The sequence below is a fragment of the Mesoplodon densirostris genome, chromosome 2, assembly GCF_025265405.1.
Source record: "Mesoplodon densirostris isolate mMesDen1 chromosome 2, mMesDen1 primary haplotype, whole genome shotgun sequence".
NCBI classification, from domain to species: domain Eukaryota; kingdom Metazoa; phylum Chordata; class Mammalia; order Artiodactyla; family Ziphiidae; genus Mesoplodon; species Mesoplodon densirostris.
In genome coordinates, this window is record NC_082662.1 from 1,547,544 (window position 1) to 1,572,989 (window position 25,446).

Here is a 25,446-nt window from a genome sequence, read left to right on the forward strand (position 1 = left end):
AGGCTGGCTGGTGGGTAATGAGCCCAGCGGGTGTCCTAGGCTGCCAGTGATACATCACTGTCCAGCTTGGCCAGGAGCCATGGTGCTACAGTCCCTGGACTCCAGATGCACCCTCAGGAGGAGGTCTGCGTGTGCACCTGGACCTGGAAGGGAGAGGACTTGCCCCACCTGGGCGGCTGCTGGGTTGGGCCTTGTCCTGGAAGCCGGGTCGGTTCATCTCCCACCCAGCCCTCCCTGCCTCGTGACTGACAGCTGCTCAACCTCTGAGCCTTCACAGGGTTTAGCAGCACCTGCCCCACAGGCGGGCTGAGAGAAGGATATCAGAAGGTCCACATCCAGCCTCAGTCCAGCCCTAACATGAGGAGGGGAGAATAAATGCTGATGTTTTCACTGCTTGTGGAACCCCTAGTGTTCCACGGAACATAGTATGGGAAGCACTGTTCACATGTGTGATTTTCTGCAAAGTGGAGAGGAGATGGCCTCCCTGATGCGCAGGCTTGGAGCTAGGGACACAGGGCCATCAAGGGCAGTAGGGTCTGGTAGGGCCGGCCCCTCTGTGGCATCTGAGGATTTCCCCGCAGAGCAGGTTAAGAGCCGTCGCTTTCCTGCAGTGTGGGTGGTTTCCGGAGACAGACTGGGAGCCTCTTCTGCCTCATGCGAGTCCTGAGCATGGGCACAGCTCTGGGCAGTGGGCAGCGGGTGCCCTGGGTGAGGGACTGGTCTGTGGGAAGTGTCCAGTGCTCTCCCTATAACCAGGGGCATCCTGTGAACATCAGCTTTGTTGTGGATGGCGGCTTGGGACCCCAGCGGGGTCTTCAGTCTAGTGCAGAGAGTCCACTCCAGGTCCGCCTGACACCATCGAGAAGCAACTGCTCTTCTGCTGGCCCTGGAAATCCACCTGCGTCCATCCGCTCCAACTGCGATGCCCGGGATCAGCCATGGGTACCCTTAGCTCCCCTTTAGGTGAGAGCATCCATCCTTGACGTTTCCATTCCCGCCAAACGAGTTCTGCTCTGTTTCTGGGGGTCCTGGGATTAAAACCCCCCACTCTCAATCTGCGATGCGCACTGACAGAATATCCCCCACGTGACCGGCACCTTCCAGGACGCGTGGCGTGGAGTTAATGCACTTGGTGCTGTCCTGACCCGTGGCCGAGGCCTAGGGTGGACTTGGGGAGGGCCAGGTGGGGATGAGATCTGTGCCCCCAGCAGCTCCTGGCCCAGCAGTGACCGAGGGTGTCGGGGCTCTGCCAGCCACTCCTGACGCCCTTTCCTCCACCCTCCCTAACTGGCCAGTGTTTGTGGGATGGGCTCAAAGATGAGACTGAATGAGAGAATCTGGGGGTCCCCGGGATGTGATGGGGTCTTTTTCTTTTTTAGGCTGAAGAGTCCTAGAGTTTGCGGTCCAAGAGGGCGCTGGTTCACCTGTCTGCAGAGGAGGCTCTGAGGAGTGGGTGGGCGGCTGGGGAAGCTGGGCAGGGAGGCCCTGGGTTAGGCCACAGGCGCAGCTTGGAGGGCAGGGTGTCTGGGTGCTCTCAGGCCTTGGGGTGTCTCTGGAGAGAACCAGCCACCGTGCTGCTTGTCAGGCATTTGTCCACCAAGGCCGGGGTGCTGTGGAGGACAAGCAAGTCCTTCAGCGGAACCTGGGGGTCCGTGTCCTCCCCACCCGCTTCCAGTTGCTCTGGCCGGGGCAGGGCGGGGCGGGATGCAAGGAAATAAAATGCAGGATGCCCAGGTACGCCTGGATTTCAGGTACACGTGAGTCATTTTGGGTGTGAGGACGCCCCCAGGGCTGCATGGGACATACCTGTACTAAAAACAACGCCGTGTTTATCTGACAGCTCTAGCTGGGACGCTGCCCTCGGGCCACTGGAATCCTGGCCCAGCTGCGGGCACCCACGCAGGGTCCCGGTAGGAGCTGGGCTGGCGTGAGAGGCCCTCCCTTGGCAGCCGTGTGGCCGGGACCCCCGCGGAGGCTCTGATCCCCTCTCCTGGAGGGGTCCCACGGAAGGTCCCGCACGTTCTCCCACTCGGAGGCTGGCGGTACAGGAGGCCTTCCGAGTGGGTCCAGGTGAGGGGGCCCCGTGGGTGGACGGGCCATCTGCAGTGGCTGCGGGGCTGGAGGCCAGGGCTCCTGGGCCTTCTCAGAAGGCTCCGAACCGCACTAGCGGCTCCTGACCCTGCTCGGCTCCTACCTGCAGCCTCATGCCAGTGGCTGGGTCCCCACAGGCCTGAGACTTCAGCGGGGGCGCCTCACCCCCTTCCATGGCTTGGAGCCACAGCAGGGAGGCCAGGATTGGGCCGTGCGGGGGACACCGACCCGTCGAGGTCCGTGTGGTGCATGTCGGCCTGTCTGGGGGACCTGTGGGCTGGCCTGGGCCGTGCCCCCTGGGCCACCAGCTGCCCGGCCGAGAGGCCAAGCGTGGGCAGGGCAGGGCAGGGGGCAGCCCACCCACCAGTCGGCCCAGCGGGGCCTCAATGCAGGCGCCACGAAAACGCCTCGGCTGCTGCTGCGGGGACCAGAGCAGAGCTGGGTTCCTGAAGCCCTTGCAGTTGATCCGTGGAGGCCGGAACGTCTCCGAGAAAGAAATATGGAAGCAATTACTCTGAGAGCCGTCGTTTGGGTAATTCCCAAAGAGACACCAGGGCCGGTCCTTTCGAAGCCTGGTGCACGGCGCCCTAATGAAGCAATTAAGGCAAGGATCCTCTGACTTTGATCTCGATGGGGTAATTTTTACAAAAACATCACGGAGTGATAGATACCCATAACTCGGGGTCCTTAATTGTACTTAATTTGTTTGGAATACGAATGTGCATTTAATTAAACCCCAGCTCGGCCTGCATGCTTCAAGCAGGGCTGTCAAGGAAAATTAAGACCCAGTTTGCTTTCAAAGTTACTGGTTTTTATCAGGCAAGGACAGGGGTCTTCGAACAGAAGGTTAGAGATAATTAGGCCGAGAGCTACAGCCCAGGAAAGCAGAGAGAAGGCACTGCTGCCAGGAGGGGGTGGGGAGGCAGGGGAGACCCTGGCCTGGTGGGCGGGCAGGCCCTGCCCCCTCCAGACCTGGAGCTCTGGCAGTCAGGGCTCGGCTGGAGGTGGGACTGCGTCCACAGCCGGGGTCGGCCCAAGGCAAGGCCTGCAGGGTGTCCCCTCACACGCCATCACTGGAGCATGGCTCTGGAAGGGCTGGGACGACCTGGAGGACCCTCAGATCAGGTGGGGAGGCTGAGACTCGGAGTGCGAGCCCGACATCTCCCAAGGCCACACGGGGAGGCACAGAACGGGGGTGCCGGCTCCCCCCTCCCCATCCAGCCTCCCTCTGGCAGGCCGTCCTTCTGTGCCCCTCCCTGGGGTGTCCTCTTGCCTGGCCTTGCGTGAGCGGCCCTGCCAGCGGGGACTTTCTGGGAAAGGTGTCGTGGGAGGATTCTGGGCTCGGGTGGCTCTGGCTGCCGACCTTCCACATCGTCCCTGGGCCGGGGTGCAGACAAGAGGAGTGAACAGGCAGCCTGGCCCGCGCCCGTCACACGTCGGGGCCTGGGCTCCTAGACACGTGGAGGTTTGCATGGGGTCCTGGAGGGAGACGTCTCTGCTCTGTTCAGAGACCCCCAGGCCTGCTGTCCATGGAGCAGGGAGCCTGATCCATGTCGGGGGCGGGGAAGGCGGGGGAGAGAGAGGATCTCTTCTCTCTTTTCGATTCTGAGCGCGACGGCATGCAGACATGCAGCAACCCACACGCCCACACACGCACTCATGAGATGCATGCACATGCACAGATGGGCACAGACCTGACAAATGCACAGAAGCGCCCCCCAGAGGCTCACACATGTATGTGCACACTCACACACGCCGCACACGACACATGCACACATGCGCACACGACACCTGGAGGGCCACAGGGCCTCTGAGGCCTTTCAGCCTGCTGGCCTTGAGGACTCTCTTTGGCTGCCCCACCATCCAGCCCTCTCATGAGGACAAGGTGCTGGGTTTGTCAAGGACCTGAGAAGGTCTGACCCGACTCACTTCCTACGAGACCCCCTGGAGTGTGAATCCACACGCTGGGGTGGGTCATGGGGGGTGGCCCCCGGCTGGGCGGCTGTGGCCAACTCCGCTCTGACTTTCCCATCCTCAGCGTGAGGACCCCCGGGCCTGTGGTCCCCAGGGTCCTGGTGGTCTGCAGCCCAGGATGGGGCTTCCGATGGTGCCCAGGGCAGCTCTGGCCCCCACCCTGTCCCAGCATCCCTGGACCTGCATGGACAGTTCCAATCCCAGGGGGCCACGGCCGGGTCCACACCGCTAGCACCAGCACCAGTGCCCGCATCCTCGGCTGGCGCCGCCCGGCACACGTCCTGGTTAGCACGAAGACCACTCTCCCCAGACCCCCGTTCCCTTGTCTTCGAGGTGCAGTGACATCCCTATGAATAGCTACAGTCGTGGTCTTGGTGGTAACTGTCCCTTCAGGGGTCGAGAAGTTAAGGGACTTCCTCAAAAGATCCAGCTGGTGACGGGGGGAGAGGGGCTCAAACTCGGGGTCCTGGGGTGTCCGCTGTGTTGTTTGCACTGCGTCACTGCCTCAGTGGGAAGGGGCTCTGTGTGGGAGCCCTTGGACAGCCAGGCCCTCCCCAGGCCCCTGGAAGTTTGCCCCGATTTGCTGGAGGGCAGGAGGCCGGGCCCAGCGTGGATGTTCTTATGGGGGCCCCCGGTGCCAGGTGCTGTGGCCATGTCCCCCACGAGACCCACCCAGAGCCCTCACCTCTCGAGCGGACCTGCCATCTTCATCCTCAAGGTGCTGGTGCCTGTCGGGGCACCTGTTGGGCAGGTGGGAGGGTCCAGCCGGCAGTGAGCCCAGGGGTGTAAAGCCAGCGCTGGGTGACCTGCAGACATGCAGCAAACCCTGGGCATGAGATGCCTGCAGCACTGGAGGGGCGCTGTGTGTGGCGTGTCCCAGGGCCGCGTCACACAGCCCTATGGCCGGGCTCAGACGGCAGGGAGCCCTCTCTCCCCGCCCGAAGTCTGGAAGCCCGAGATCCAGGGGCCGCAGGGCTGGTTCCTGCTGTGTCCCTTACGAGGAAGACTTGCCCCAGGCCTCTCCCCTAGACTCTGGTGGTTTGCTGGTTATCCTTGCAGTTCCTTGGCTTATAGACGCATCACCCCAGCTCTGCTTTGTCCTCACACGGTATCTCCCTGTGCATGTCTGTGTCCCAAATCCCCTTTTTCGAAGGACACCAGTCCTATGGGATTAGGGGCCACCCGACTCCAGTAGGACCTCATCTTAACTAATTACATCTGCCAAGACCCTAATCCCCAGTAAGGTCACATTCTGAGGTCCTGGTGGTTAGGACTTCAGCACGTGGATCTGGGGGGCACGGTTCAGCCCATCACAATGGTCCTCATGGGCTGCTGGGAGGCTTATGTGAGCTGGTGCGTTTCGCGGGGGGGCACATGGGAAGTGACATCAGGGTTGGTTATGAGTGGTTCCCCTCCAGCAGGCATCATCATAGCTTCTGGCTGTGACATTGAGGAACATGGCTTCCGCCGGCCGGGCATCTGGCACAGCCTGTCTGTGCCACCACGAGGTTCCCACATGCGGAGCCGGGAGGTCTCCTCAGCCAGGGTCCAGCCAGAAGCACAGAGTGCAGGGATTTAGTGGAGGCGTTGGTTCAGGAGCACTGGGAAGGCCCAGGGGGTCATGCGTGTGACCCAGGGACAGGACCTGCAGGGAGACAGGCGTGTCTTCAGGACCCAGGAGCTGGGAGAGGAGCCCATGGGCCTGGGGGCATCTCTCTTCTGAGCAGGAGCCTCTCCAGCGGCTGCTGGTGTCCCTGTGAGGCACCACGGGCTGGTTCTGCTAAAAGAAGCTGGTGGCCAGAATCAACTGTGGCTGATGGGACCAGGGGCCAGTGCCTGGGACGAAAGTAACAGGGGCGACGTACAAACATCCTCTCCAACACCTGCCTCCCCACCGCCCTCCAGGGCCCCCGTTAGCAGAGCCTCACAGGAAGCCAGCTGGCCAGGGAGACGTCATCGGCAGGGTCCTCACCCAGCAGCCCAGTGTGTGAAAGGGCAGCTGGGAGCCCAGAGACAACAGGTCAAACGGCCAGCACTGACCCCCCTTTGGCTACTCCCCATGTATGCACCCCTCTTACCTGGATGTACGTCCAGCCCTGGCCAACGATGGCAACTTGTGAGTGTTTCTGCCTAACGAGATGCAATTACCCGTCAGGAAAACAAAGACACTGTCACCTCCTTTTGTGAAAGGGGCGACAAAATCCCAGCATCCTGATACCCACTTCCTGGTGACAGCGGAGGCATTCATCTCTGGAGGTTCGTTCCTCTCTTAGTTCAGTTGCGATGTCACATGTTTTGTATGTTTTTGAATAAAGGTTTGTATGTGCACGTTTGGCAGTCATAGAAGAGATTGTCAGGTTAACCACTGCCCACCATATGTTACATAACAATGGGAAAGGAAGAGCGCGGGAGAAGGGAACCGGGACACGCATGCGCACACGCACACGCCTGTATGAGAAGGCACACGGATGTGATGGGGCTGTAGTCTGGATTCCACACCCGATCCCGAGGCACAGCCCACATTTACCATCTTTGCTCCATCTGTCTCCTTTGCTCACCTGGCATCTCAGCTGGCTGGGGTTCTCTCTGGGTGGGGTGACCCAGTCTAACCTCGCTAAAGGGTCTGAATCCTCGGGCATCCTGCTTTTCCCTTTTTCGGCTGCTGTGCTTCTCCACTGACTTTCACACTGGGGAGGGCTCTGGGGCCCAGTCTTCCTCCTCCAATGTCCCCTTTGGAGGTGGCGTCAACAGCCCCCGGCAGCACATGCAGTCACCGGGCCAGTTGGTTCAGGGGTGGGCGCGGCCCCAAAGGCCAGCTGCCAGTCTCGACTTCTATTCCGTGGAACCACTGTTATGTCAACTGGAGGAAGCATCCCTCTCAGGAATCAGGGCATCTGAACCAGCAGAGTCCAAGCCCGCAGGGTCGGGAAGCAAAGGTCCTGGGTTAGTAGGTGTGAGTGAGAGGCACCACTTCTTCTGCCCCCCGGCTTCTTGGACCTGGAATCTGGCCTTGGGACAAGCAGTCTGTTGATTCAAGACATAAATCACACCCTGGGACAGAGGCCCAGCCTTTCATGGTGTGGCAGCCCAACTGGCACCAGGACGGAGACTTCACTAGGCTTGACGTGATGGGGACCAAAAAAATGGGAGGGCAGAGCCCATGGCTGAGCCCACCCACATACTTTTACCATGAATGGGCATCCTTGGTCAGGAGCAGTGTCGGGTGGAGTGCCAGGATGGGGGAGGGTGTGTAACGCACGTCCACAGACGGCTGAGCCCTCCGAGGCATCACGGCAGGGAAGGCAATCCCCATCCGGAGAGGACAACTTGCTGCCCCTCTGTGATGGCAGAGGTCCAGGGTCATCTGCCAGACACCAGTGGGTGGCACAAATTCCCAGGAAAATGTGCCACACGAGGGTCCCAGTGGGAGCTTCTGTTCTGGGCAGGTAAGTCACAGGGCAGAGGTAATGGGGTTGACCTTGGCCTGAAGGCTGCATCACTGAACCCGAGCCTAACCTTTGTTTATGGGTCACCGCAGCAAAGTGCCACAGACCAGGGGGCTTAGAACGGCAGAAATTTGTTCTTTCAGAGTCTGGAGGCCAGAAGTTTGAAATCCAGGGGATTCCGTCCTAAGCTCCAAGGGAGGGTCCTGCCGGCCTCCTTCTGCTTTTGGTGGCCCCAGGTGTTCCTGGGCTTGTGGCTGCTTCACTTCAATCTCTGCCTCTGTCGTCACATGGCCTTATCCTTTTCTTAGAATGTCACCAGTACATTGGGTTAGGGCTCAGCCTAAGAACCTCATCTTAAGTTGGTTCCATCTGCGTAGAAGACCCTACCCCTAAATCATCATGGTCACAGGTACTAGGTGTTAGGACTTGTATGTATGTTTTGGGGGGACATAACTCAGCCCACAACAATCACCCTCCCGGTCACCACTGCCACTCTGTGAGGGACCCTGAGCAAGCATTGGGGCAGCTGGGGAGACGTTCCCCCCAAGTGGTCTGCCTGGATTCCGGAGCCTCCTCTGCCTGCGTGGACGCCCTTTTGTGCACCTGACAGGGCAAGAGCATCTTCACAGCTGTGCTTGCTCTGGAAGGGCCACCCCAGACACTTCCTTCAGATTCCAGGTCACCAGCTTCCTCTTTCTAAGCCCCGGGTCATGCTGGGCAACCACTGGTACATCTCTGGAATCTCTGGAGTTGGTGTCCATCCCAGCTGTGGCCACCTTTCTGTCTTGATAAAGTGGACAAGCACATATGGTGTTGGGTATTCAGCCTGCTGGATGGCTTCCTCCCCCTGCATCTTCAGGACCAGCCGGATTAGAGCTGCATCACTCTAATTTACTTCTGGCCAGTGACAGAAAACAGTTCAGAACCATGTATAAACCAAGCCTAAGTTTTTTGTCTTCCATCAAAACTCGTAAGGAAATCCCCGTGAAGCTGTGGGTGAGGGAGGATGGTAATGGGTCAAAGGGTGCATTTCCAGGAGTCCTGGCCACCCCTCCTCTCTGCATCTCTGTCCCTTCCTGACCAGCTGGAGTTCCGAGACGCTGTTCCTATGCGGTGGCAGATTGGTGCCGCCATGCTTGACCTGACGGTTTCCTGGCCCGAATAACACCCAGTGGGTGGTGAGCAGCTCAGACTGACCTGATGTCAGCAGTCAGGCATTGGGTCTGGGGCACAGTAGGGGACCAGGAGCTCATCCTTAAAAGGAGAAGTTACTCTCGGGGGAGACATGACTTTGCTTCCAAACCCTAGCTTTCTGCCCTGTGATTCCCGGCTCCAGCTTCTTTGGGATTCCAAGCAGCATCCTTATTTGCTACAGACACTTCCATCGCTGTTGGAGGTGCCGGGTGATGACGTCAGCAGAGCAGAGTGTCCTGCAGCCCACATCCACAGCTCTTGCCTTGGGCTCCGCTCAAAACTGGAAACCTCTGGATCACCCTGGAGATAGGAGCAGCCCACTCCTGGGTGGAGCGGGGGAGTGTGGAGTGATTTGCTTCCAAGATCCAGAGAGCTCCCCGAATGGCATTGTTCCTTCCAGGCACAGTACCTGAGTGGCGGCTTCTGTTTCCCCTCAGAGGATCCATGTTTCAGACCATGGTTCCCCAGAAACCTCATCCACGCATCTGACCCTTCAATTTTCATGAGTTTATTATCCACCCTCTGGTGCACATGGATCTTATCAAGTCATGCAGACATTTGCCAATTCCCGATCAACAGGATCGGTGGACTTGGTGTCGTGTTCGGTGGACCAGGGCGATGCCCTGTGACCTCAGGGTGACTGAGATCTTTATAGATAAGATTATGGCATCACGTGGGAGACTAACAGGGGTCAAAGAAAGGATCAGAAAGGGGATGTCATGTCTGCCGTGTGGGAGCAAATGCTCCACGTGGATACAAGGAAAAACACGTTCACCAAATCAATAGTGTGTCCTGCCCGGGGCTTTGTTAATTTTCTCAATAGAGTTTCCACGATTGGAAAATACACCAAGGCTCATCACCTGATTAAATTTAGAATAATCCAGAGCAGTGGTTCTCAACTGCGGGAGACCCTCCCCCCCAAGGGACATCTGGCAGCATCTGGAGACTTTTTGGTTGTCACAACTAGGGGATGACACTGGCGTTTAGTGGGGTAGGAGCCAGGACACTGCTAAACACCCTGCAATGCATGGGACGGCCCCACCATGAAGAAGGTCCTCGGCTGGGAGGTTGAGAAGAGCTTATCCAGGGTCCTTCCCTGAGACCCGTCCACCTCCCACATGTGTATTCCAATTCCTGAGGCCACAGAGCCCACTTGGGTGGATGAGGGCTGGCTCTTTTGTGTCACCTGAGCATCTGGCTGGGGGATGCCGTGGTGTTTGGGGTCCCCAGGAACCTGTAATGTCTGCAAGCCTGTTTTGGGAGCACAGACAGCCTGCTAGTAGTCTGCCGGCCTCTTTGGGGCAGATCAGAGTTTGTTCTTGGGTTGGTGTTTCTGGATCCTTCCTGGAGGTCCCCATCTGCCCTCAACCTGGGACTCAGATTGTGAACTGGCTTCAGGGGACCTGGGTGACTGGCATGACTCTCGCAGTGACAACTCTAATCAGGGAGGTGTCCTGTTGTGTGGATCGGTCACATGTCCCTGGACCCCCCACCTACTCTGTCCCGAGAGATGCCGGGATCAAGTAGCCATGACAATGGGCACTAAACCTTCTAATGGCCACTCCATCCACGGCCCAGCACGGTTCTTGTCCTCAGCTGGTCGATGGCCTGACTGTGGCTACTTCAGGACCTTGTCATTCCCACTGGAATCGGGGTTCCGCCCCAGTGAGTATGGCCGGCTGGGATACGGCCAAAGATATGCAAGGTCCTCCTCCTGGAACCTGGGAACAAAGTCTTTGCAGATGGATTGATGCCAGGATGTTGAGATGGGAGCCCATCCTGAACCATCCGGGTTGGCCCTAAAAGCCCTCATAAGTGTGCTTGTAAGAGGGAGGCGGGGGCGTTTGACACACACAGAGCACAGAGCGGAGGCCCCCTCGCCGATGGCCTTCTTTCCCAGGCCAGCTCCCAGGTGCTGTGGGGTGTGGGCTGCACGTGAAGTTCTCAGCTCAGCTGCTGGCCGCTGTTGAGTCCAGGTCTGTCCGTCAGCGGCCAAACTCCTGGAGCTGCGTCAGCCAACCCAGCAAGTCCACAAGCTCTGGTGAGTGAGCCCATGTCGGGAAACTCAGATGGAATTGACCTTGCATCTCATCCTTGGGACAACACCTGAAAAATCGGCTCTCAAACCATTTCCTGGAGATTTTGTAGCAAAGCTTCCTCTTCTTGGGGCATTTAAGTCAGGAGAGAGGCCAAGATCTGACTCAGCTGTGGCCCAGATGCGAGAGGGGGGATATGGCTGGATCTCGGGGAGACCGGGAGCTCTTTGCCAAGCGACTGCCTGATGGAACTGTGCCCGGGTCTTCTGACAATGGTGGCAAGTTTCTCTGATGGGGTTGGCGGGTGGGGCTGGGTTCTCTTTCTGAGACGCAGAACCCAAGACCTTCATCTCTGTCCACGTCCATCCAAACGTCCCTGCTCCACTACCCAGGACCCCAGGGCCACTCACCAGCCCCACAAGTTCCCCTGGGAATGGACGTCAGCCCCGCCCCCTCTCTGCAGTGGCCACTCCTACCGTCATGGTCAAGTGCAGCCACCACTTGGTCCCCAAGGTACAGACTTCAAAAGGAACATAGGTGACAGTTCCATTAGCTGTGAAGCCATTGTGGGGCCCAGGCTGCTAGGGCCCCGTTTTCCTTGGCAAGGACACGGTCAAGCTGTCCCAGACCCTCAGCGGTGGTAGTTTGGATCCTCGGGTCACTGCTGGCACGGCGTCCAGTCGGGAGAACCTGAACCACCCTGCATAGTTCAGCAGGGGCCAGTGACACGGGGACCGTCCTCTGCACGGGCCTCGGAGGGAGAAGGCGGGAAGCATGATGGGCACAGTGCTGGGAGGCCGGGGGTCTGCTGGCCAGGCCCTGTTAGAGCCGCCCCCACCCACGGGGTGCTTACCCCCCTCCCCCTTCCCCCCACTGCTCTTGTCCCAGGCTTTGCAGGACAGGGTCCTTCTTGCTGCTCAGAGTCAGACGACACTACAACGTGTCCTCGGGGCCAGTTTCCCTGACTCCGATCCAGTGCAGCCCCGGTCTCTCCCCAGCACATCTCCTGGTGGTTTCCTTCCCCCCGTCCTCTCTTTATTATCCAGGTAGAACTTAACCCCATGAAGCACACAGCCCCCCCCCGCCCCAGACCAAGGTGCGGCACATCCCACGCCCACTTCCCCGAGGGGCCGTCTCTGCCCTGACGTCCACCCCGGCTGCTCTGATCCCGACTCACACTCGAGGTCCCTTGGGATGCTCGCCCGTCACGTCTGTGGGGTTGGCCTCGTCCTGTCCGCATGGCGCTCTCCGCTCTCTTTCATTTGCTCGTTCTCGGTCTCTCTGTAGAGGGGAAGGCTCCATGATCAGGTGCCCTGTTTGTTTTGTCTCCCCTGACCTGCCTTGGAGCCTGGGGCCCGGCAGGTGCCCCGGGGAGTATTTGTTGAATGAATGAATGAATGAATGAAGGGGTGCAGATGCATGTATCCGGTACGTCCAAGAGAACCAGACGGCTCCGACTGGCAGGGAGACGGCCTCGCCCTCCCCGTCTCCTGCCCCACATCAGCCCCACGGGAGGGGCGGGGCAGACGTGGAGCCCCCTTCCTTTGGCTCCCAGGCGTGTTGGCCTCATCAGCCCGTTAGTAATGGGAGTGAAGCTTCGGAGAAACCGACCCCCACAGACAGAGGTACAAGCCTCGCCTCTCACTGTGCCCCCTGCACTTGAACCCTGTGCTGCCCCAAGGGACGGTGGCCACAGCCTTGACCAGCCCCTGAAAGGCTCTCCGCCCGACTCCCAGGGTTTCGTGCAGATGAGAACAGGCAAACCTCGAGCACACGCCCTGGAAACATTCATTTCTGCTTCTTCAAGAACGGGAAGATCCACTTTGTGGCATAAACCTGGTTGGTGGTCTTCTTTCTCCAGAAAGGCAGCCCCTTAGCCACAAGGGGTCCCTCAGCTGCCTTCCGACTCTGGGGGGCGAGCTCTGGCCCCGACTGGGATGCAGCGGCTCTGAGTGGCTGGCTGGGGGCACGGAAATGCTGGCTCAGTGTCCCCGGCCCGGCCTGTTTGCAAGCTGCTCGTCCTGATGGATCCTGGAACCCCGGAAGGGGGATCCTGGGCAGGGCTCCGTCTGCAGAACTCCCAGGGTCCTTTGCACTTCATTCATTCATTCATTCACTCATTCATTCATCCAGTCATCAGCTCAGGGGCAGCCCGGACACCTGACCTTCCCGCGCATCTTTCCCTCCTATAGCCGCTGGTGTGGGGCCTCCATGCAGACAGAGGCCCAGAGGATCTTGGCGGTGGGCAGTCGGTCCTCTGACGGTTCAACCGCTGCCCTGGGCTGGGCATCCTGGACCCAAGCAGATGGACCCAGGCCAACTGAGCAGTCCACAGTGACTGGGCAACAGGGCAGCCCTGCCCACCACCAGTCAGCAGTCTCTACCCGAAATTCAGCACAAGCTGGGGCTGCAGCCCTTGACACTGGCTGCAACTGCTGGGCACCAGCGAGTCCCCCAGTGACCAACGGGTGACAGGTCCATTGGGGCTAGTGAGTGTCCCCCGTGGACATTGCCCTCCAGCCCCTGCAGGCCCACTGTCTACCTCTGCTGCCTGACCCTGTGTCCCTGAGGCTGACCTGTAGGGACCCCTCTCTGCTGCACTGCCCCCTGGCTTCCCGAGGAGTTTGGCCCCTGAGGTCAGAGGGCTGGAGAAGGACCCATTTCCTCCTGGGGGGTTAAAACCACTGCTGCTGAGCTTCTTTATCCCTTTACCCATTGCTGGGCCCTCAGCCTACCGAGCCCCTGTAGACAGCCCCATACAACCTCCCCTTCCTCTCCTGCAGGCCCAGGCCATCTCTTTCTTGCCAGGATTCTAGCTCCTCAGGATGGAGATGGTGTCCAGGCCATGGCTGACCCTTCAAAGCTGGATGGGTGCTCACAGATGAGGCAGGGAGGAGGTGGCCCTGGGGTGCTCACAGAAGACCCCTCCACGGGAGGGCCTGGGCGGTGCCCCAGCCGGAGCTGGGCACCCCTCTGTGGAGTGCATCCATGGTGTGTGTCGAGCTCCCGTTTGGGCGGAGCGCTGACCGCGGGGAGGGGAGGCCGTGTGGGAGCGCCTGTCTCCACAGAGGGGCTCTCCTGGGGCGCAGCCCCTCTCACCGTAATCCAGGGATTTTCCTGGAGTGTCGTCTTTAATAGATGTTATTACCATCTGGGGCCTGATATGCTGGTAATTATCTTCCTGGGCTTCATCCTGAGCCCTGGCAACGCCATTGGGGGTTTGATGTGCGCGTCTTAAAACAGTGATTATTTACAGCACGTGCCGTTCAACCCCCATAATCCTGACGTCTGTGTTGAGTCCTGGTCCTGGGAGTGAGGGCGGGGCTGAGGGAGCTCTGGCGTCCCCTCTTTCCCCTCCGCAGAGGCTGGCACAGCACCGCGCCCGCTCTGAAGTGTGGCTGGGAAAGGCTCGGGGTCAGGCCTCGGCCAGAGGACTGCAGACCGGGTCCAAACTGCCCGCGACAGAGCCGTGTCTGGCCGGGTCTGGGGCCTCTGTGTGCCAGGGTCCCTCGGGACCACCAGGCAGCAGAAGGGTCTGGAGCAGGGTGTCCATCAAGGCTCCACCATGGGCCCTTGGGTGACCTTAGCTGAGTTGCATTTCTTGTCTGAGTCTGTTAAACGGGCACAACCAGAATACCTGCCTCCAAACTTAGATGCATGTTCCCAGGTGAGAAGAGGCTACCCACTTTGTGATTCCAGCTCTGTGACATTCCGGAAAAGTCCAGGCTCCAGGGACGGCAAAAAGATCAGGGCTTGCCAGGGGTTGGGTGGGGAGGAATGAACAGGCAGAGAGCAGCGCATTTTTAGGGCAGTGAAAACACTCTGTATGATACCATAACGATGGGTACATGTCTTTCTACATTTGTCCAAACCCGGAGAATGTACAACAGCAAGAGGGAACCGCGACGTGCAGACTGTGGACTCTGGGTGATCACGAAGTGTCAGTGCAGGTGTCGGTTGTGACAGATGCGTCCTCCGTGGGGATGCTGACAGTGGGGAGGGTGTGTGTGGATGCGGGATGTGGGCCGGAGGTCTGGGGACTCTCTGTGCCTTTCCTTCAGTTTTGCTTGAACCTAAAGCTGCTCTAAGAAAAATTAATTTTCTTAAAAAGACAAGCTTATCGGGGGTCGGTGAGGCCCGAATGAGCTGATGTGTGTAAGCCGTGTGTCTTGGCGAGTTTTTAGACCGGCGGCCACGTGGCCAGCGTGGTTTAAGTCTCGGGACAGAGGAGACGTCTCTGGGCAGGGGCTGCACTGGGCCCCCCGTCTCGCCCTCCCCTGCCCTCCGGGGCGGGGGCTTCCACTGGGAGTCTCCAGGGGCAGTGGTGCGCCACGGCTCTCAGAATCAAGAGTCGGTGTGGAATCTTTGTTAGCGGCGGGGCATGCATCTTTTAAATTATAAATCGATAAATAGTTAATTCAATAATAGAACTCTCTTGAATATTTCATGCGGCCCACGCACCATAGCGCTTGGCCTGGATGTTGATGGACCGGCTGTGAGGAATTCGAGGCAAACTGCCCCCAAACTCCGATTAGCTCAGCCGCGGACTCAGCGGGAGCTGGCGAGGGTCCCCTTCCCTCGCCTGGGACTGCACTGGTGCTTGTGTGATGCCCAGGAGGTGACCCTAGAGAGGCTGGGCTTCACTCCCCATAAACCACCGCTGCTCAGAGGAGGGACGAGGTTTGAGGAAAAGGAGGTGCTGTGGGTGTTTTTATTTCCCCAGATTTACACGTTGAAACACCAAGCCCTTGTGCCTCAGGACATGGCTGTATCTGGATCTTTAAAGAGATAATTAAGGTAAAATGAGGTTGTTTGTGTGGGTCTTAATTTAATAGGACCCGACTCCAGAGGCACTCCCAGGGGAGCTGGGTTGGTAAGGTATTCAGTAGGTGCCACATCACCACCCAGTGCATTTCCTCCAGGCTGTTCTGGACCAGGTGGGACTCCGGTGGCCAGGACGCCAGGCTGAGGAAGTGTGGGCGGCCCCTGGGCTGTGTCCACATGGACGGAGCCTTTGACTTGGGTCTCTGAGCAGCCCGTCGGGGCCTGCGGGGGACACAGCTGGCGAGGGTCTCCTCTGTGGGTCTGAGCCTCCAGGAGCCCACAAAGCCGCCCTTGCTAAACCATCCTGACGTTTGCTTGGGCCCATCAACCCTGTGGCCAGCAGGGACCCGAGCCTGGCAGGAGACGTGGCAGCGCCGTGGGTAAGGGTCCCACCCTTCTCTGCAGGTGAGGGCAGGCCCCGCAGGTGACCCTAAGTGTGGGGACGCGTCCACCCCTCAGAAGAACAGATGCAGCTCGGGAACTGGGGCACCCGAAGCCTTGGGTGCACAGTGCTTATTCTGTGCCCTCGGTGCCGGTGACTGCTCCGGGGACCTGTCATGTCCCCAGGGAGGGCGGCAGCGCCTCCCAGGTGCGGTGGCCTTGGAGCAGATCCGTGTGCTGTGTGGCCCTGTCTGCTGTTGTCCCCGAGGCAGCCTTGCCTCCGTGGCCTGTTAGCTCTGCTGACAGAGCTGTACCAGTGACAGTAGATTAATATCTCTTTAATCAGCCAAAATGAACATGGCCCGCTGGTGACAGTCCAATTTTCTGCTAACAGATCGTAGCCCATCTAAACCCAGCGCTCTGCTGATTTTTATTTCTGCCAGAGATAATTCAGTGTGGGAGGACCAGCCAGCACCATCCCGGCCGCCGCCTTGCTGTTCAATAAATCTCGCCGCCGCGGCATTTCTCACCCACCTGTCAGGCGCCCGCCGCCCGGGGGACAGAATGCGCCTCCGTGGGCCGGTGGCACTTTGAGTCCGTGGCAGAGCTAGGAGGCACGACGCGTCTGCCGTTGAGCTGGGCCCGATGTGCCTTTTCCCTCAACGGAGCCACCGCTGAGTGTCTTGGAAGCCTCCAGAGACGAAGAGCAGGGGCTGTGGGAGTGGGTGCCTGCGCGTGCACACGTGTGGGGTCCCAAGGGGGCCCCGGCTTTGTGTGACTCTCCGGTTGCCCCTCCCAGGCCGTGGGAAGTCGCTTCTCTTCCCATCCTCTCTGCAGATGCAGAGAGTGGCTCTCGTGCCACCTGCTCCACAAGGAGTGTCCTGTGGTGCGGGAGGTGGGTGCTGAGTGAGGCCGGCAGCACTGGAGCAAGCCTCTTCCCCGACGATGAGCCCTCAGGGGGCGACTGGGGGCTTCCGGGTGGCTCTTCCCAGGGGGCAGTTTTCATCCCACGGATGGAGGCAGCTCTTCTCTAAATGTGATTTTGTCACTGGCGTGGCCCTCATACCCACCGGCCACCCCTCTAAGGGTGGCTGGGGTGCATGCAGCCTGCTGGCAGCCCTTCCTCAGAGGGCCAGTCCCAGAGGCTGCACCCCTGCCCACTTTGCCCCAAGACCGGGTTCCTGGGCAGTTGGCGGGCTGTTAACTTCATCCTGGCAGCCAGGGCCTTGCGCTTTATCGTCCCCAGTGTCCATGTCTTAATTACAGGCTTCCTTTGCAGGACCTCCAGGTGGTGTCCTGGAGGCTGGACCACTCAGGCCTGAGCCACGGAGATCCCTGGCAGGGTCCCTGGCACCATTTGGGCCCAACGAACTTCTCTTTCAGATCCTTGTCACCACCATAAAGTCTTTCTTTAAAAAAAAAAAAAAGATTGAGCACGAGAAATAGTAATTAGAGGTGACGCTTCCAGTGTTTGCCTCTGAGCTGAAGCGGGGAGATGCTGGTGTCAGCAGCCACAGGCGGCAGGTGGATGGGGGACGGTGTCTGCTGCATCAGGGCCCCGGCTCCATCCTCACCCTGAACAGCCCTGGTCCAGGCCTTGGGACCCACCCCTGCCTGCCTGACACGGCCCAGCCTTCTGCACCCCTGGCAGTTCTGCTCCCCTTGTGCAGCTTTGTCCGATGCCTTCAGGGACCTCTGCTGACTTACTGACCAGGGAAGGGGAGATGGGACCCTGGCAGGGCCTCAGGGCCTCCCAAGGCACCTTTCATGGGCTGCTTCATTCTTTCACTCAGCAGACATTCCCTGAGCCCTCCAGACGCTGGTGTCTTCGACCAGGTCGCGGTCCAGGTTGTGTTCACAGCCTGGCGGGAAGACAACACAGAAAAAGTGACCTCCCAGCCCTTTGTCCTGTGCTGGGCTGTGCCCTTAGGGCAGGAAAGGCCAATAGGTGTCACTCAGTCCATTATGGCTCCTTCCCGTGTCCAGGGCAGGCACCACTAATCGAAGGTAGCCCTACTTTCCCTGAAGAGCAGCGTTGCTCCCTGCCCTTGGGTGAATCTTTCCCAGGATGGTGGTTCTGTCCTGCAGGAGAAACTGCCCTGGGCTGCATCCTTCCCACTCAGCTGGGCCTCCCTCCAGAAGCCCAGAGCTTCATGCCCCAGCTCTGCGCCCTCTACTGTGGGTCCACACCGGGCAGGCACACCACACAATCAAACCCAAACGTCAGGGCGTACCATGCAGTGTGTCCATGTTGTCCACTTGCTGGCTGATGGCAGCCTCCACACCTCGTGGGCCCCCATGGTCCTCCCACAACCCCTTCCAGGCCATGACTTCTCACCCCAGAGGGGTCACAGCCCTGGCTGGGGTCACTCAGCTTGCACATGTGGTCACATGCCCTGCTCTGTCCTTGGGGCCATGCCCACCCTTTGTGAGCTGGAAGTCTGGGGACAAGGGGTGCCATGACAGCTTTTCTGGCCTCTTCCTCCCCTGAGATCCTACATGGTAGAGGGCACCCCTGGTCACCCCTGCATGGCCACCACGGCAACTGAGCTGCCTCTGCCCATGGGGCCATTCTGATGAGAGCCAGGCCCCACTTGGGGGCTCCCGGGACAGGAGAGCTTGGCCAGGGCCTGCTGGGGAGGACCAGGGACAGAAGGAGGTGAGTCCCCCAGCCCCTGGCACTCTGGCTCTAGAGCTACCTCTTGGGGACACATTTATCGTTAGCCCCCCAGCCTCCTGGGACCACTGCCCTCCTCGGAAAGCCACTGGCCCTCAGGGGAACAGATTGGGGGCTGCAGTGTCCTGGCGGGGAGCAGACCTGGCAGGATTTAATATGGGCAGCACAGGACCTGACTGTCCCTGGCCTGGAGGGTGAGGGCAGAGAGAAGTCTCGGGATAGAAGAACATGAGGGTCGGGACAGCTGGGGCCTGGGGGCGGGGCAAGCCCAACTGGGGGAAGATGACAACTCCCCTGATTCATGTGCCCCTCCTGTCACCTACATGGGCTCCCACTGGATGGAACCTTCTGGGAGCCAGAGGACACAGGTGCCATGGCTGCTGCCCGCACCAGGGCAGGGAGCCGGGGGGAGGAGTACGGGTCCGAGGGGCGGACGGGCAGAGGTGGCCCAGGCAGTCTGCTTCCTCTGACGCACGGTGAGCATCCTAAATTGCTTGGGCCCTTCTGCCCGTGGCTGGCAGTGCCGCTCTCCACCTGCCCCCAGCAGGGCCTCCCCTGGGAAAGCTGACCAGCCCGGCCCCTGCCCTGCGTTGGCTGCCCGCCCCCTGCCTGCCCGAGGAGCCTTCTCAATGCCTGGGCCGTCTTGCCGTCTGCTCCAGGTCACCTGGGCCGTCCGCCTCCTGGGCCGTCTTCTTCTTCCCACGCCATCCGCGTCTGCCGGGCTCTGCTGGGAAGCTTCCTGAGCCGACTGATTCCAGCGTCAAAGGGCCTCTCCCTGGAGGCCAGTGGCTCGGGGGGCCCCAGGAGTGGCTGGGCTGGGCAGTGGGGGATTCTCCGCCTCCTTGATCTTGCCTGAGGATTTATTCTGCAAACAAGCATTTGGGTCTGATGGTGAGAATCAGGGCCTGGGACGGGGAGGCTGGCCATCGGCCGTGATTCCCGACAAGGCCTGGGACCCCTGCCCTAGCTGTTGGGGCCTCCAGAGACCCCAGAGGGAGGCAAAAACTATTTCTTCAGAAAATCCTCTGAGAAGGATGGAGACACAGGCCCAGCCCCTCGTCCCCACCAGGAAGGCCCCTGTGGCCAGCTCCGTCCCCTGGGTGCTGGCGGGTGTGAGCGGGGAGAGCCGGCCCCGTGGCTGCGTCCTCGGAGGACTGGGCGGCGCTGCCTGCAGCGGCAGTGGTCCTGGGTGCTGCCAGCTCAGCCCCCGGCACGGGAGGCCCTTTCCAGGAGACCCCAGGTCTGGGAAGGCCTGGGCACAACCTGGACCGGGTGGGACCCGGGTAGTGTAATGACGTAACTTGTCTCCAGTTCTCTGTTCCCCAAACACCTGCATCGAACCTCGAGGCCCTTTGGATGGGAAGTAAGCCCCTTCCCCATGCGTCTTACTGGGTCTGCTCTGGAATCTTTGCCAAGGCATTTAGAGAGTGGATGGAGGGGGTGAGATGGACAAAGTCCCTGTACACACACATGCACAGAGACAGACCGGTACTCACATTCACAAGCACACACACGCACGCACGTGTGCACATAAGCAGACGGGCACACATGGACTGTACACATGCACACATGTGTGCATATGCACGGACGGACACGTGCACACACATTTACACACACGTGCACATACATGTGCAGATGAGTACGCACATTCACACGCACATACATGCACACATTCTCAGATGTGTACATGCATTCACATACTCCAACACACATGCATGCACACTCTTTAAGGGCTCACCCAGGACTCAGGGCCCCGGGCCCCTCTGGCCCTCAGACAGACCACGTGCCCTGGGGCGCATGGGGCTGCCTACACAGGCCCAGGGATGGGGGGCATGCCTGGTGGGCCAGCCTTGGTGTGGGCATGGGTGTGAGAGGCCGCACTCTGTGCATCTAAGTGTGGATGCGGTGGACAAGGAGAACCACAGCCCTGCTCTGGGTGTGCACACGGGCTGAGTCCTCATGCCCCATGTGTGGCACTTACACGTCTGCATCTGAACCTGTCTCAGACCCCTGGGCGTGGGTCTGAGGCCACGGCCGCCCGGGCTGGTGGGCAGCCGGCTGGGATTCTCTGGTCTCGAGTCACCATGGAGACGGGCGGCATCTCCCCACCCCCGGCCCTGATCTGGGGCCTTGTTCCCAAGGCCAGTCCTGACCCGAGGGCCGCCTGCATTGCCTTGGCCCCATCACGCGGCTGACAGGCTGGCATTTCCCTTCCTGTTTGCTCTTTTTCCTCCCTGTCATGTCGACAAGCACAATCGTGTTCCCTGACAGACGGAAATATCAGCCCTCAAGTACGGGGACAAAGCAGGCTTTAAACTTTAACGAGAGGCGTTAATGGAAATAAAATGTAAAAGTCCCCTTCAAATGTGGGGTTTCTGTTTTATCAGAGAAAAAGTGCCCTAAATAATAAATAAACTATGTGTGTCTTAGTTCTTTTACATGCATGAATATTTAAAACGTGCAAAAATGTGGAAGACGTATTTGCTGGGAACAAAAGGAAGCACTTATTTAACTCCCCCAAATGAATAAATAAAGAAAGGTGATGGTGAAAACAGAGGAGATGCATATTTACTGGGGCAGCTGGGGGTTGGGTGTGGGGAGCTGCATGTGAGCTGCTCTGCAGACTGGCCCACTTCTTGGGGTGCAGGGCTCGGTCTGGATGGTGGTCCATGGGGTCATTCCCTGCACCCTGACCAGCCATTGGTCCCTGAGGTCTGTCCCTGTGACCCACCAGCTGTGGCCCCCAGGGTCAGGCCTGCGTCCCACCAGCCATGAGCTGCTGAAGCGCTAAGGCCGCAGCACCTGTTCCCCAAAGCCCAGGGGAAGTGAGCAGACAGCAAGCAGGAGGGACCCCCGGGCAAATTTTAAAAGCCCCAGACACACTCCCTTCCTACACCTTTCTGTCCCGTCATTCCTTGTTTCGTGAACCCCTGGGCACCCCTTGTTTATTTAGTGCCCACTGTATACCTTGAGCACCAGGCCGTGTGGGTTTCCCGGGACGCCCAGTACGACAAAGCCCCACAGCTGGGAGCTAAAAACAACAGAAGTTTGCTCTTTCCCGGTTGTGAAGCCTGGAAGTCTGAAATCAAGGTGTCCAAAGGGCCACACCCTCTCTGAAGGCTTCAGGGGAGGATCCTTCCTGCCTCTTCCAGGTTCTGGGGACTCCAGGTGTCCCCTGGCTTGTGGCCATATCACCCCAGTCTCTGCCTCCGCTGTCACGTGGCTGTCTTCTCCCTGTGACTGTCTCTTCTTATAAGGACACCAGTCGTGTTAGGGCAGGGCCCACCCCAATGCCCTCACGTTGACCTGGTTATATCTGCAAAGACCCCATCTCCCAATAAGATTGTGTTCACAGGTACTGGGGGTTGGGATGTCACCATGCCTTTTGGGGGGGGATACAGTTCAACCCCTGGCACCAGGGCACTGTGAGCCCTTCCGAGGCCTCTTACAAGCAGGGAGCCTGAGGCCGAGGGGATAAAGCGACTTGCCCAAGGTCCCTCTGCCTGAGGGTGGTCTGTGTGTGTGTGTGTGTGTGTGTGTGTGTGTGTGTGTGACGTCTCTGTGGGGGTCCTGCTGGGGACCCCCAGGCTCCACTTCCCAGCCTCATACCAGCTGCAGGGTCTCTCCAGTCAACTCGTATTTTCTATCACGTGGACACCTGGTACATTGCATCTCAGAAACGGGGGAGAAGTTGGGAGATTTGGGGAATCGGTTTTCACAAGCTCATCCTGTCTCTTTCCACGCTTGTTATGTGCAGGAGGTGCTGAAGGGCTGGCCCAGGGCTGGCCTGCTCCCAGCCTTTGCACAGATGTTTCAGTAGACGACATAGATGTGGGCACGTTCATCTTGACACTCTGGTCTTTGTGACTCCAGACTGCAGGTGGTGGGCGCGGAGGAAGGAAACCTGGCTTGTTTTGTGCTCTTGTCCCTACTGGTGACCTGGGGAAGCACAGTTGTTTCTGACCCACCTTTTCTCAACTGAAAATGGGTGTCAGATGGACACTGCCCTGTGCCTGCCACCAGTGGTCAGTACCTGGTTAAAGGGGAATTGGATGGACAGACAGACCCTCTTTCTGAAATAAATGTGTGCTTTGTCACATTTCCTGCGGAACTTTCTAGGAGACAGTGGGGTTTTCCAGGCATGGTCTGGCCCTTGTGCTACTGCTGATAATAACCCTGCCACCTAAGTAGTCTCCAAGTGGATGCTGGCATCTTGGCCGTCTGGTGCCCGCGTTGTCCACAGGAGACATACCCGATGGTCCCCATCCTGCAGATGCGGACGGCAGGATGGAGAGTGGGTCGGGCCCTTGGCCAGCGTGGCCCTCGCTCTGTTCCAGGTCCCGCCTGGGGTCCCCCGGGGCTGTTTACTTGCACGTCTGCTCTGATCTGTTACCCACCTTCCTGGAATCCCAGCGCTGCTTTTAATGATAATTCTTTTTTCTTCCCGTGAAGAGGTTTCACGGTGTGACCGCTCAATTATTCATTGCTGGGCCTCCCCAGAATGGAGAGGCTGAAGAAGGCTTTCCGATGTCTGAGCATTAATTTTTAAACCTGCTCATGTCGGTGACCAGCCCGAGCTGTGCACCTTTCAGGCCAGTGGGAAGGTTGGACCAAAGGGACTATGTGTTCTCGAGTCTTTGACTGAGGAGGGCCCAGGGGTGTCCTTGGTCAGAGCGGAATCCAGGCTCCTGGGGGAAGAAACTTCCAGACCTGGAAGCAAATTTGTCGGTCAGAGTAGGAATTCTCAACAGGCCATTCAGCCAAGGCGGGAACATTGTCCCTGGATCGTCACGTGTGTTCCTATTTCCTGAATCAGAAGACAGTGGCCCAAAGGGTACACAGCTGCCCGTTTACAAGTGAGGAAACCAAGGCATGTGCAGATGGGGTTGTCAGCTCCTAGCGGTCTTCTCAGGACATCACCGGGGGTCCAAGGCCAAGCCCGTCTCCAGGCAGGATCCTGTGAGCAGGCAGGCGTGGAAGCCAAAGCGGGCCCAGACCATTCTCATTACGGCCAGAGAGAACCCTGTGAAATTATTACACTAACCACATCATTTATTTCAGCAATGTTGGGGCAAAACGACTTTACAATGGTGTTTTATGTGTTACATGTGCACCACAAATATTTCCATAAAAACATGCTGTAAAATATAAAAGTGGGCCCCAAATATCAAAAGTTGGGAGGGAGAAAGCCCACAGCAAAGCCCACGTGACAGCCGGCTCCCCACGCAGCTGTGGAAGGGTCTCCCCTGTGGGTGGGGATGTGAGCGCCACCCCCAAACCCCTTGTGGAGGGGGCCGGCTCAGCGCCCCACCAGCCAGCCCTGGCTCTGCTGAGGGGCTGTCTCGGGGCCGGGGGGAAGGTGGTGCCCCCTGCCCCGAGTCCCGCCCTCCCTGTACTTAGGGTCTGGGGACGCCCCCCAGCTCCCCCCTGCCCTGACAACACCTGGTCCTGCCCGGCCTCTGCTCACAGCTGCCCTCCTTGGGCCCCCTGACGCCCCACACTCCCTCAGTCCAGACGTCCCAGCCAAGCCCACCATCATGGTGGACCAGTGTGGCCAGGCTCAGGGGTCCCCCAGACCACGCTGATCCACCCACGGGCTCTGGACGCAGAACCCGGGGCCTCACGTTCACAGCACGGCTGGTCCCTCTCACTGCAGCTGAGCCGGGCACGGCTCTACCAGCCGCGTGTGCAGGTTAGTGAACTCACGATGCTCCACACCTGCCTCACACGGAGGTCAGCACAGAGAGGTCAAGCGACTTGCCCAAGGTCACACAGCCAGGAAGTGGGGGAGTCGGGAGTTGAACCTGGCTGCCTGGCTCCAGACCCCTGAGGTCCCTGAGGACCCAGTGTTCCCAGAGGCGTGGTGCCTCCTGGCCCTGCTCCTGGCCAGCTCTGAGCCCATCAGGCCCGCTGGCCCCTCCCTCCTTTCTGACTGTCCTCTGACTCGGGGTCCCTGGCTGCTCCCGAAGGGCTGCCTCCTGCTTGGTCATCGTCGCCCGTCCAGGCCTTGGCCCTCCCTCCTCTCTGCCCAGCGGGTGGGCTCCTGTCTGCGGCAGTGGGACATGCCCTGCCGGTTTCCAGAAGCCACGCTTGGACTGTGGACACAGGTTAGATGCTTATTTGGGGTGAGGTGGGGGAAGCTGATGGAGGAGGGGGAACTGAAATCCCTGTCCCGGCCCGTCCCTGGGCCCCAGCTCGGGCCTTGGAGAGAAGAGGACGAATTTTGTGCTGGAGCCCAAGGTGGGAGCAGGGGGGCTGTGTCCTGAGTAGTCGGGGATCCATGGGGGGACGGTAGGGCAGGGTCGCCCACAGGGACCCCTCCAGGGTGAGGTGATGTCGCCAAGTTCTGAGGAATTAACAGACTCAAACCCATTTAGAAACAGGACAGAATAAAGAATAGACACTGGGGGCACCCCCATGGCCCCTGCTCCTCGTGTGTTGACCAGGAACCTCTGCTTCAGCCTCTCAGCTGAGGGCTGGGGATCCCCCAGGTTTGGGGGCCCCCCACCCTGGATCTTGTGCAGATGCTGCAGCTTCACAGAGGGGAGGGCCGAGCCGAGCTCCCGACGGCAGCACAGCTGGGGAAACATGGGAGCAAAGCCATCCCTGCAGGAGGCTCCCCTCAGCCTCTGGTCCCCAGACCCTAGCTCTGGGGCAGGGCTGCCGAGTGGGGTGCCCAGGAAACACTGGCACCTGGAGCCCCCTGGTGGTGAGTGGTCGCCACTGCAGCCGCGTCCATCCTGGGCGGGGACCCGGGCCCAGTGCCATCCCGACTGGCTGGCCCCTCTGGGATCTGCCCTCCTCGGGGTCCTGGGATCTGAAT